This window comes from Monopterus albus, unplaced genomic scaffold, assembly GCF_001952655.1.
Source record: "Monopterus albus unplaced genomic scaffold, M_albus_1.0 scaffold102.1, whole genome shotgun sequence".
NCBI lineage: Eukaryota > Metazoa > Chordata > Actinopteri > Synbranchiformes > Synbranchidae > Monopterus > Monopterus albus.
Window position 1 is genome coordinate 1,087,326 of NW_018127982.1, and position 14,174 is coordinate 1,101,499.

The window sequence follows — 14,174 nt, forward strand, 5'->3', positions numbered from 1 at the left end:
CCGGTCCCTGTACGATCGAAGCAGGAGCTTGGTTTGCATCGCCGGTAGTAAGTCAGACTTGTTTCCAGTGCATGTTGGACTCCGGCAGGGCTGCCCTTTGTCACCGGTTCTGTTCATTATTTTTATGGACAGAATTTCTAGGCGCAGCCAGGGGCCGGAGGGAGTCCGGTTTGGGGACCACAGGATCTCGTCTCTGCTTTTTGCAGACGACGTTGTCCTGTTGGCCCCATCAAACCAGGACCTCCAGCGTGCACTGGGGCGGTTTGCAGCCGAGTGTGAAGCGGCTGGGATGAGAATCAGCACCTCCAAATCCGAGGCCATGGTTCTCAGTCGGAAAAGGGTGGCTTGTTCCCTTCAGGTTGGTGGAGAGTTCCTGCCTCAAGTGGAGGAGTTCAAGTCTTGGGGTCTTGTTCACGAGTGAGGGAAGCAATCAGCTGATACACCTGCATCTAATTAGCTGTTTCCTGAAGATGATTTTAAAAGTAAAATTTAAAGCTTGAAACTGCAACAATACTTCTTCCCTTTTTCTAGCAGTAACTGTTAGAATCTCAGTGAATCTCCTGGTTACTTGTGTGCTGCCCACACATGGCTTCTTCTTTCTCACATGCCAACAGTAGATTAAGGTAAACTGACTGGTGTCCAGCATGTACATGTGGACTGGGCATCGGCAGTACAAAAAAGTAAGAGCTGTGAACCTGCTAAATTAAACTTCAAATATTTTGCTTTAATAAAACCAGTGAAGACAGTTGGGTAGCATTTCTGACTGATTTATTTTGATATAAAATCTAAAACCATATCACACACACACACACACACACACTGAAATAAGCTTAATATTCCAGACAGAGATCTGGAAATCAAATGTGGTTTGGGACAGTCGAAACCTGATAAGAATCCAGAGAGAGGTAAACACAGCTTCAATCAGCACCACCAAGCAGTTATAGTGAGTGTTGCTAAATAAATTTCAACTTTCCAGAGACTGTAGAAAACACTTCTCTGTGTCAAACTGCCATCTAGTGTTCAAACACTTCATGTGGTAGACAGTCTCTCTCTCATCCCACCGTGTTGCTGACCTGTGAGCTAAAAGCAGTAGGCTTTTTCTTTTATGCCATGGATCACTGTAGACAAAGTAATCGTGGACAGAAGTAGCCGTACCTGTTTCAGAGGCACTGGGCTGATCCTCCATATCTCCTGTTCTGCTATCAGTCTTCTTTCTCCCTCTCCACGGCTGTCATGGCTGTGATCACCGATGCCTCCAAGAGTCGGTGAGGTTCATCTGCACCAGCTTTGCCTTGTCAGTGTCAGTTATCTGAGCCTCGCTTGAATACCAGTGGAGCATTGAGCTGCAGCACGTAGTTCATTCACTGGCTTCACTGTGGAAGTGAGGTCAGCTCTTATCAGTCCTGTTGTGCAATTAAGGCAACTTGGATATGCAACACAATGATTAAGCAGTTAAAAATGATTCCCTTTGATTGATTGGATTATTCTTTTTTTAGGCTATAGATGTCCAACATGAACTGAATATTTCAAAGTTCATATAGAGTTGTTTTTTAATGAGATTCTCAGATTTATGATCCCATTAATTAGCTAACAGTGCCTAACAACATTAGTCACACATACTGAATAACAGCCCTGTCACTGTTGTTGTTAATATACTGTACAACAAAAGCTGAGAAAGGATCATTCTTCTGTAGCAGCCCGTGAATAACCTTAAATAATACAAATCTAAGAAGTAAAATGCCAGAGGTAAAAGAAACACACAAACAAAACAAAAGTCACCAAAACCCATCCAGCAGTATAGTTCTCATAGTTTTTTGCAGCCCCAGGGTACAAACTAGCCCAGGATAGGTTGCATCTCTCCATTACTCTATTTGTGGGTTTGTTTCAGAAGATATCTACCAGTTGGGACCTTTAAATTGTGATATTTGGATTTCCATGAAAATATAATGAGAACTGGACAGACAAAAGACTTGGAGTGTGTCCCTGTACTGTCCTTCTGAAACTTAGCTGAAAGCACATACAAACAATGTTCCAAATGAACGACCCAATGCTGTGAAATGCAATCGTGAGCATGGAGCAGTGCGGGCAGATTAAGAGAGGTAACAAAACCAGGGCTGTATGGGTTTAATGAATGTGTGGACACTTGTTTTTTAAAAAAGAAGCCTTTACTGTAGTTGAAAGTAGTATGAAACAACTGAGGGGAGTGTTATTGCAAAAAAAAGCATTATCAAATTTAAAGAACAAACAGTAACAGGAAACTGTATCACTCTTCAATGTTAAATGCCACCTTTCTGCAGCCAAAACACTTCAGAATGACAACTACAGGAAAATAAGAAGAAAAGTAACTTCCCATGTCACAGAGCATGTCTGTCTCTCAGTAATGTTACACTGAAAGGGCAAGAAGAGCACTGGAGACTAAAATTAGATGAAGTCGAGTCAATAGCAGGCTTCTTTTTATTTACTGCCTCAAAAGACCAGTGTCTGACAGACAGGTGCTGTAAACACTGACACTATTAACCCTCTACTGCCCAGTGTTGCCCTGATGTAGCAGAGAACATTTCAGCCACCCTATGGCCCAGTATACTTTTTTAACACTTGCAAATGTATTATCACAGCAGCTATACACAATCCAATCAGTTTCAAGTGTGATGGGATGTCAAGGGGGAAGGTGGGACATGCTTTCAGGCTGTTAAGTTCAAGGTACTGCTGCCAAATGCAAATTTACAGGTGAAATTGTTGGCTTTAATTGGCATACAGAGGGTGTGTGTCACTCTAAATGTGTACAGAATATCATAGTTCTCTGTGTGTACTGTAATGGTATGTCTCTACAATACCATACTACTGTCTCTGTACAATATGTTTTAGTTTCAGAATGTTTGGATAGTTCTTTAAAGACCTTGTTGCACAGGATTAATCTCTCCAGTAAAAGTTACTTGCTTAAGAAAAGCTAGCTTTTTTGAATGATTTCTGTTAATAATAAAACACCAGTAGGCTATATCAGTAGTATCACACTGAGTACTCTAAATGTGAAACTGTACTGTTTATAAGGTCTACCAGGGAAATAATTATGTCTTGAATAATTTGTAAAAGTTCAAATTACTTCTGTACTGATAAATGGCAGGTGGATGGCATTTCTAATTCCCAGTCAAGAGTACTGTAACACCTTTAGTCACTGAAAGCCAGGGAGATCAACTTGTGGAGAACAGAGCAGAGCAGCTTGGACTTGGACTGCTCCCTCCAGGTTGACATCATCTCAGATGATATTGCTGAGGTGACTGTTAAAATGGCTAGTATGAACAAGACAGCAAGCAGGAAATTCACCTTCACATGTTCCCTTGAAGAAGAGGAAAATATGCAAATAAAAGAATCCATGAAACTATCTGTCAGTCAGCTGGTTAATGGGATTCTCAGGAAATCAAAAGTCAAGACCATGGCAGATACCCAAATAATCTCTGTTTGATAAAACAGGTGCTGTCTCTCCTGGAGTATGAAAATTTTGACTTTAATGCAAAAACATTGAAATGCCTCAGCGAGAATGTGCACAAGGACATTATTCAGCAGTGGAGAGCTGGGGCTGGCTGAACTGTATGTAAATGAAACACCACTTGAAGATTCCATGTCCTCCACTTTCAAAAATCATCTAATGAGGCCTAACCCACCAAAGAAAGGCAAGTTCTTTTCCAGTGTGCACAATGTCATCGCTGGGCCCTTTGGAAAGTAGTTCATCTAAAGAAAAAACTGTGGAGCACCTCAGTGGGGTTTCAACCTGCTAATGTGGTGTTGTGGATGTATTCCAGGCACTCCGGGTTCCTCCCACATAGAATCATACAGCAATAAACTGATTGATTAATAACAGATTAGATAATAAAAATGCAATACTAAATTAAATTTCTGCTCATCTATCATTATTTTCTTTCATCTCAGACTGAAGTTCTACTGATTTATTTGAGCATCTGCACAAGTGCTAAAGTTCTAGCAGATATGTTAGCTCTGCTAAACTCTGATACTTTGCAGTTGCTTCACCCTGTTCAATTTTATGCAGCGATTAACCTCCTAGACCTCCCTTCTGTCAAAATTATGACTTTATTGTTAAATGCAATTTCCACAATAACATTACACAGTAGAAGTAACATTTTGAGAGTTCCCTACAGCTGTTTCAGTGCAGAGCTAATGTGTCTTAAAGCTGCAGGCCAAACTACAGCTCAAGATTCAGGCTGGGTTCAAACCAGTCTTGATATAATGATCTTAAATCATAAACATGCTGAGGAGTATAGGACACTTCTGCTAATGCTTGTGGCTCTCCCATGTTCGGTGGACTGCCAACGTGACAGATGGTAATTTAATTTGCCCTATAGCATTATTTTGAAGGCTCGGGGCCACATAACATTTTGCTGAAGTGTTTTTGTTTACACAGTATCCGGGGGCGTAGTTGACCATGAAAACATAACACGCAAAACTAATTTACAGGCAAATTTTTGTCAGTTCAGTAAAAGTTTCAAGCATTCTATGAGAATTATCTGCAGGAACCTCTAGTTTTGTATGTATTGTGGGGAGTGGGTGATATTTCACAGTTTCATTTCAGAGAGGTTTTTGCTTCTTTTCACAGCTTCTGACCTAAAATTAATCTTGGCAGGGTGAGGAGCCAGTCCCAGGTGCTTTATATTCAATAATGTTTTTTCCAGTTGCTTGGAAAAGAACCTCAGTGAGACTTGTGAAGTAGAAAGAATGCTTCACAATTTCAGAGCAGGTGGTAACACTGCCATCCATCTTTCAGAAAGGTGGGTTCAGTCTAAACGAAAGAGCTGAAATGTCTCCAGAAAGGCTATAAGGCATAAGTTTTAATACTTGATCCTTGTGTGACAGCTGGTATTCTGCTATGTTCTTATTCCACCATCAAAGTCACAAAATATGCAGTTAAGTGGAGTGACTTCATCACATCCCATCAGTTCATAATGCATATTTTGAGAAATGTAGCATGCTTAATGATTAATTGTACAGTGAAAGTGTGACTAGAATTCACTTTATCTGGGTGGAAATTCTCATTCACTTAGAACCATTTTCCTTTGATTCTATGTTGGAGAGGTGGCAGATATTGATGAGAACTAACAAAACTACATAGGTCTCAACACAAAATAATGGTTTCCCAAACAAAATATTTTAATATATCTGCAAAACTGAACACATGATTACAAATAACTGCTGAACTCCTGTTCGACTGCTGCTAATCTGAAGTTCACATTAGTCATATCCATGTACAGAACAGGCAGTCTTTGAAAGTAAAGTGGCACATTTTCTATGCTGTTTGCTCAGCAACTTGGGGAACACAGAAATATTTTACTCTCCCTGTCACAAAACATTCACCCTCACATTTATCATGTCAATGTACACTCAGTTTCAAACTCTGATATGCCAGTAAATGACTGCTGCACAGTTGTGTTACTGGCCGAAGTCTGTAAGTTAGAGTAGTCGTGTGCACATCCACAAAGCAGGTGTAATAGGTTCTAGATAGATAAATGGCAAAGGCAGGCGAACTGGAGTAATAGCTCCCTTTAATTATTGTGCATATGCATATCAAACATATGTATTGGGATATACTGTAGTGATAATGCCCAGTGGATTCCACTGAGGCCAATAACCCTAAGCTCTTTAGCTGAGACTCTGCTGTTGCTGTCTTCACTTACAATTTAATGCTGGCACTTTAATTTGGAACAATAAAGGCCTAAGGTAAGTCACTGGTATCCAGTTTCTAAAATTTAGGCGACAACTTCCAACCAATCAGAATTCAGAATTGTAAGTGTTGTTGTATGGCTGTTTATGTTGTGTCTGTGGGGTTTTGAGCAACAGGCATTCGCCCTGCAGGGACCGCTATGGGCCATTAGGTAAAGTAAGTCCCATTAAAAGTGCAGGTATGAATAAGAGCATAGTTTTAGTCTTATCCGCTGAGACACTATTAAGATGAGCAAGGCCTCAATCCCTGCCTGTGCCTCTGTGCTGCAGGGCTGTAAATAGCCACTGGGTTAATGAGGTGTTCCATTTGTGGATGTTTACATTTACTTTTCAATAAACTCCTGCCAGGGACAACATCACTCCATATTTCTGTATAATGGAATTTTAATAGATACTCATTTAAAATCAACATTGCAGCGTCATTGCAAGGAATTGTGTGAGATGCGGGAGAAAGTAAAGGCACACGGGCATGTGTGTTTCTGTGTGTGTTTACAGGACAACCAAGCTAAGTGCAGCTAGCGGTGGGAAGGACAAGAAGGAAAATGACAGACAGGAAGCAGCAAAAACATATACTGACACTAACATAAAACATTGGACATAAAATCTGAAAATAAGACCGAGACAATGCTTTTTTTTTTAAAGTGGTTCCCACAGTTTCATTCCCTTGCTGCATTTAGACAAAGATATGAAGATGTGGCTAACGTCCAGAAAATTACCTTTTGGGCACAAACCTCAATCCTCATTGTTGAGCTAAAAGGGTAAGAGTCATTTTGTGATAAAAAAAAAAAATAATAATAATTAAATATTCTTATATGTGGCTGTCTGCATCTTGAAGGTGACAGGTTACTTGAATTTTGATGCATTTCTATCTAAAGCTGTTTGGCTTTTCCAAAGTGATTGAATTAAGCAGCTGAATACAAATAGCAGGAAAAAACATCTCGAGTTCCAAATAATTCATCATTAACTGGGGGAGTTTTGGGGTGAACAAAACACTGCGGATCACGTACCATCTGAGGATGAGTGTGTTCATTGGCACCCAGAGAGAGGAACTATCATCAGTAGAATGGTACTGTCCAGCAGCAATATGAGTTCTAATGATTCCTCTTAAGAACAGAATTAATTATGTCTTCTAAAGGCCTTTATTTGTTAAAATACCTTTACTTCCCCAAGGTTAAAGTCATTTCCTTAAAATGTCTACCTAATTTTCACCCTATAAAGAATTATACTGAGAACTACACTGAACACTAGAATTTATGTTACCTACTGTAATATAAAATGTCTTCAACGCTCACTTTAAAGAGAAGATGAAAAGTTAACGATCCTCTTAGAGAAATCCACCGTAGTAAAAAATCTAAAATACAAACAAGAAAATAGATAAGTAAGAAAAATACAAGTACTTCAAAAAAGGCAAGTGAATATAAAACTGTTCAACAACACCGGCTCTGCAATATTCAGAGCTATAGTGATTTATTTATTTTTTTCCTGCCAAGGTTTAGTGAGAATCCAGCTGCGCTCCTTTCACATGGGACTAATCGCAAACAGGGCTACAGCTCATTCTCACACATTTTTAATAATGACATCCTAAAATGCTGCCTGTCCCTTTATCTCTTCAGTTTGCCATACGACTGAAGTACTATAACCGGCAGGTTCTGAAATGTAGATGCATTACTCCAGGAATGAATATATTTTTATATTTTTCTACCCTGCCAACAAATGTTTAAACTCTATTAAAATGAGTTTTTTTCCCATTGTGTTATATTTCATGAGACATTTCGACTTGTCACAGTATGAAAGGCAGATAAGATAAACAAAACTCCCGTACTCCAGTTCCAGGTTCCCACTGTTGTGGATGATGACATGTAAAACACATGTACCTGTTAAAACATTATCTGTCCCTGTGACTCTAGCATATGGAGTAGTCATTTTGAAGTGAATGCAGAAAACAGATGTTCAATTTGACAGTTCCCCCAGATTCAAATGTGTCTTTGGGTTTGTGTACCAACAGCGGCATCATATTTTGCAACTCCAGTGATGCAGAAATACTAAGTATAAAGTAGGGGATCTAGATCATTATGCATAATGTATGTTAACACATTCATCCACAGATGAAGCAGATTTGTTTCCAGCCTGTGTTCAATATATCAGTTCATTACATCTAAAGCAATTTTTTGGTTGTGTAGGCAACTAAAGGCCACATTATCTCTTGTATGTCACACTGATGTATCCACTTCTTGACCTTGTTAATAAGTCCAAACATGAATCCAGCTGCCTAAATAGTTGTGTCCGGAGTGACAGTCTGCTATGTAGAAATAAACCTGCTAAGCTACGTATGTTTTCTTTCTTCACTATGATGGACTGGAAATGGAAATGTAAATGTCTGAAACTGATGTAGAAATATAGATGAATCCTATGTAATTGTGTCATTAAATATGTTTATAAATGTGTTATATGCAATCTTCTCAATCTGTGCGAGTATGACTTACATGGTACATATTGTCAAAATTGTTATTTAATGTTCTGATATAAATATTTCTATATGTTGTCTTGTCATTTTTGTCTGTATAGAAAAGACAATATAGGAGGTGAATATAATAAACCATTTGTAAAAAACTGTATGAATGATGTTTTAAATGCTAACACAACCACAAACAAAGTCCCCGCTGCATTTAAAATAACTAAGATTTTACTAGAGTTCATCCAAGCATTCTATTTGTCTGAACAGCAGACATGTTGGGAAGAAATCCAGCACTGATCTTGCTTACACTGACTGTCTCAAAACAAAATTTCAGATGTTGCCCTCTGGTTGTTTCTCCCAGCTGTGAAAAACGACTACAGAATGTCTGTTTGTTCCAACTCTGCTGAACTCCAAGGAGTTTTTGGCCTCAAGGTCCTTGTGTTTTCCAAGTACCTGACTTTATTGTATCATGTAACTGTTTTAGTTATTTTATAATACAGATTTTCATCCAATTAACATTACTTTTTAACATTTTAAACATAACCATACAAACTTATTTAACTGTTTCTTCATTATTATTATTATTTTTAAACATTTGTAATATTTGCTGTAAAAATAAACTAATCAAGGTGATAGCAAGGCATTGTGAAGTAGGAGTACTGACAACTTTATTTTTGTATTTGTGTTAATTAAATGTCAGTTTTGATGTGGTAAAAAAAACAAAACAGAACAAAACAAATAAACGTTCCCCCCCTCTCTTTCTGTGCTCCTGACCTGAGCTCTGGTCCAGAATCAGTGAAATACTCTATGTTGCCCAGAAGCACGCAGCAGCCACATATGTCAAGATTTTGACAGCTGTGAATGCAAGTTTAGATCTGACACCCACAAGATGGGTCTGAATCCTGATAAGTTATCACCTGCTACCACCTCTACCGCCTGCAGGAGTGTAGAGGCAGCAAAAGCTTTTTCTGTGGAGAAGGCTGATGGAAAGGCATCGGTCAAGGGGAAAAGTACCTCAGCTTTAAGGCAGAGGGCAGCATTGCAAACTATTTTACTTCAGAGTGAATAACAGAAATCTCAAGAGATGTCCCCAACTACAACATTTCTGATTCGACATATCACTATAAATGGTATAATCTGCAGGGGCTATATATATATATATATATATACACACACACACACACACACACACACAAAAAAACAAAAGCAAAGCAAAGTAGCACCAAGACCTGTGTACTGAATTCAGCAAGGAAATGTTTTATTTCCTATAAACTCAACTTTTCACTTGTTTCCAAAGTTACACACTCTTGCTTTAACAGAGCAGACTGACAGCTGCCAGCTTTCGCAGTAACCCTAATCTCACAATCTCTATAAAGCTGAGGTGCTATCTTCTGCCTCACTTTGGTGCACTATACACAAGGCAGAATATGGCAAGGTGCAACACAAAACAAAGTAATACAATCTTCTAACCTACAGCTTTCTCAGATTTAAGAAACTGAGCACTAAGCACTAAGAGACTTGGGTATCTGGTGAGATGAACATGGCAAACTCCACACCTTCATGACCTTTTAGCTTCACTTTTCTCCCACCCAGTGACTGTGGCTGACCCAGAGCTCACATTCTTGAAACTGAATTTGAGAACCTCTAAGGGGGGTAAAAGTATATTGAGGGTGAAAATGGATATCAACACAACTCACTCGGAATCTGTATGTGGTCCAGTGGGACTGTGTCAACATTTTTCATGTGTCTGTGTGCATGTGCTACCCCTTTGAATGTGAACAGTGGTATTCTGATGTGAGTGTGTACGCCTGTGTCTTGTCAGTAGTAGTGCATGTGTAACGACTCCAAGTTCAAGAGCTCCTGGTGTGGGCTTCCGTCTTTCAATAACATTCCTCAAAAAAATCATTCCCATGAATGGGATCCATTGACCCGGGCTGTAACCGAGTGGTGTAGCACCAGCACAAAAATGGTTCATTTGTTTATAAGCTGACAATCAACAGGCAGACTGACCCTGAGGGGCACTGAGGCACTTGCTCTAAAGCTCCCTCTGAACCAAAAGACTTAATTCAAAGATTCTGCAGCTGCCTCAATGATTTCCTGATGACCACATCTTTTTGTTTTAGATTTAAGAGAGGAATTTACATTACACAACCTAACCACCATGTGATCAATGTATTTCAGTGTCTTCTACTAGCTGATGTGACAGAGAGCCAGCATAATGATACTGAAATAGGTAAATAAAATTCTGTCATCATTCATTTTATTACTTACACTAAATACGTGCTGTGAAAAAACCTAGTAATTAGATGAGAAAGCTAACTTGTAATGATAGAAAACAAAATAACAGTCCAGGACATGCAGGTGGTAGTGGGTCAGACTGCGTTGTTGCCCTCTGTTGGTCCAATCTGTTCTTCAGAATGAAAACTAGTATCATGATCAACTACAGGTATTTACTTTTAAGCAACTGGTCCAAACAGAGTCTGTATCACCTGAGGGGTACATGGTTAAATGTCAGCAGATGTTCCCTGTCAAGACATATGTGTTCTTAGGCATCTTATATTACTGCCACTGAAAATCAGACTTGTTTTATCCAAGTCAACATTATTGTGTGAGAAGGTATCCAGAGACTGTCTAGAATAGGCCTATAGTATTTAATAATCCTGCTAACAGTCTGTAGAATAGGTAAACACCTTAGAGTTAGCATGACAACTGATTATTATTTAGAAGAAACAAATTAGTGGAAACATGCAGACAGCAGGACAAGACAGGAGAAACACATACACTGAAATCTGAAATCAGTACAATCAAAACCTTGAGAATATCCACCTTCTGTTGTCTTTACAAATGCTTTGAACCCACTGAGACTAATAGATTCCTTAAGTTTTGAGAACTTCTGTAGGCAATTTTATACAGAGGCAGAAGGCATTATGAAAACCTTTCAGTCAACCAAGCCTTTGGGAATCCCAACAAAAACACAGGCCTCTTTGCACCTCAGCTTTACTACCATGACATGTGATGTAGTGTTCGAGTTTAAAGCTAATGAATGGTGTTCGAGACTCAGATCACTGAGGGAGTCTGTGAAAGTAATTTAACACTACTGCACATACTACAGTGTAATGCAGAAATCTACCGATTTCTGGCTGAGACTTTTAAAAAGTATATCCACAAAAATGCATGCTTATTGAATTTATATTGAATTCCTAAATCAATATGTGACTTGGATTTCTCTTGGATTATACACCGTCTTTGTTGTTATGTATTTACTCTATATTGTCCAGACTGACACACTGGGAAGACCGAGCTTTTTCAGTTCGGGCTCCTATACTGTGGAATGGTCTGCCATGGGAGATTAGATCTGCTCCGAACATGACTGTTTTTATATCACTTATCAAAATGCATTTGTATTCATGGGCCTTTGACAATTTTATTGATTGATGTATTTGTTTTGACTATGTATTTTTGTTGTTATTTTATTGTGTAGATGTGTTTTATCAGGTTTTATGTATTTTTATTATTTTTTATGTTTTACTGGAAAGCACATTGTAACGCAGGTTTAGAAAGGTGCTATATTAATAAATTTTGCTTGCTTGCTATTATCATTCAAATGTAGTGCAATTAGCAGAAAAATAAGTCCACAACAATTCTGAAACCAAGTAATGATGTTTTTGAAAAAATTCTCTTTGCACATAGACCAATGCAGTTGTGACCATGGCTCTCACTTAACACACTGCTATGACGCCTTAGACTGATGCAGTGATAATAACCACAGTGAGACCTAAACTTATCTAAGACTGTGAGGGGCTGACAAGAAAACATCAGATAAACAATAACACACTGAGCTTGTTTAAAAAATGGGAGAGTAATTTGACTTTGTGGCACAAAATAGGGTCTAGCTGATGGACGAAAGGATACAAAAGCATAACAGGGTGAATGGACAGTATCGATGTCAAAGGCGACAATGGCTGATTAACCTGGATTTTCTCAGTAGGAACAAGAACAAGTTGTTATCTATATATCTACATCTATTCTGGTGTCACTTTTTAAAATAGGAATTTATCAAAGAAAATAAAATGAGTCTTTCTGAAGTATTTGCATCACTAATTCTGCTTTTCTTCAGTGCAGTCAGGCTGTGCAAAATGTTTCCAACCGTCACATTATTACTGAAGTTTCTAGTTATACAGGCAAGCATCAATTAATAATGAAAGACTCCAGTTTTTCCAGAATTATTGTATTAAGAGAACGTATTCTGCCAAAAGATTTTTCATGCCATGTCTTTATTTTTACCTAGTGTTTTACTGCACAGGAAACAGATGTCTCCTCGGACATCTGCTTCCAATTCGTACAGGTTTACTATGTCTAATCTGGCAACCCACCCTCCAGTCCGTTGTGGTTGTTTTTACTTTTTTAAAAAGGCCCATTTACTTTTTTTTGATTGTGTTTTAAGGAATATGTGGCTGTTGAGAGCACATTTTTCATATTGTGGTGAATGAGAGGAATACTAAAAAAAATCACTTTTATGAGATAGAATTGACTTTGAATGTCTACTGTGAAATTTACCTAATTTAATAGATAGCACTTAGGCTGCAAATCACTTTGTGTGTTTTCATGTGCAAGGTACCACACTCCTGGGTTTGAGCCTAGAATTAGACTCACCTATTATCAGCGTACAGACTTACAAGATTAAATTACATGTGGAACAGTTATGAGTGGGGAGGTGAACCAGCACACACACACACACACACACACACACACACACACAACTCATATTAGAGTCAAAGTGACTGTCTGCTGATCAGAACTGAACTTTTGTCCTGATTCTGGGTCTTGACCTTTGTTTTACATCTTGAAACTATTTTAATAGTGCACAGTTTGACTTTAGAAGTCACCATTCTTCATGCAATGTTTCTAATAGTAAATGAGGCGTAACATCTGTCAGCAAAAGTACCCAAGAGGAGGCAATTAGAGGAGAGACCTGCACCTTTGTTTGTTTATTCTTTTATGGAGTGACTGAGTGACTTACATGGTCTGTTGTTTTTGAAGTCTTGTGTTACAGCGAGCGCAGGAAATATCTCGTTTAGAGTCGCATTTTCTCTCCACATTTTTCACAGCATTCAATCACGCAATGTAAGTTATACATATGCCATATGTTTAGTTGCACATTTACACATAATATCAGAGGCTAATGTGTTAGAGATAACTATTACAATTGCTAACTGGTTAATTGAAGAGTCAGAAGTAAGTCTACCTAATTCATAGAGGGTGAACCAGATGCTGTTAGTGTTTAATACTATCAGTTATTTTGGTCATCAAGTGCAGATATTTACCTGTGCATCTCATCAATTGTGAAATGATGTCAGTATTCATAATGCTTTTCACCAAAGGATTGTCTGGACTCGGTATGCAGCCACTGGCACGTTACACCTTTTTTTTTGGTGGTGGTGGTGGTTGTTCAGGAGTGTTCAATATTGTAATGCATGAAATCAAATAAAGCAGGGAAACCACTCTGTTACATCTATTGATTGAGTAACCTACCTCTCACACCTCACTTAGAGTAAAGCTATAAATCTTAGGCGTTTCCTGTCCTTAGCATTGCTCATGCACACCTATTGTACATACCTGTTTCTTATTCCAGCACATAGCCACTCCTAAATCAAAGCACAAACTAACAAGTCAATTAGCTTTTTTTTCCTCTGTTGTTACAACACATCAATTAACTCTCATTTCCTGTGCATCTAAAGAATCTGTTAGCTCTGGTTTCTTTGTTGTTTTCTGCACGACTGACATACGGCAGCAGAGCAGCTGCCTTATTTGTGGCAGACAACATACAGACATCAAACACCTTCTAACAGCAGACTTATCACAGTACATTAACCTCATATAAACACGGTATGAACCCTGGGTCAGAGCAGGAGGGCAGAGTGAGTGTTTGTGTGTGTGTGTGTATACATATCCTTACACTTCTGCTCAACACAGAATACAGTCAACATAATAC

At 38.6% G+C, this 14,174-nt stretch overlaps 1 long non-coding RNA gene across 1 annotated transcript in view; it reads right to left on the reverse strand.

The window, feature by feature from the left end:
• Window positions 1-1,244, reverse strand: part of LOC109965650 (uncharacterized) — a 27,656-nt gene extending 26,412 nt beyond the window's left edge. The window contains exon 1 of the long non-coding RNA XR_002275671.1: window positions 1,156-1,244. This is a non-coding gene — a long non-coding RNA (uncharacterized LOC109965650). The remainder of the gene's footprint in view (window positions 1-1,155) is intronic.
• Window positions 1,245-14,174: the final 12,930 nt, after the last annotated feature.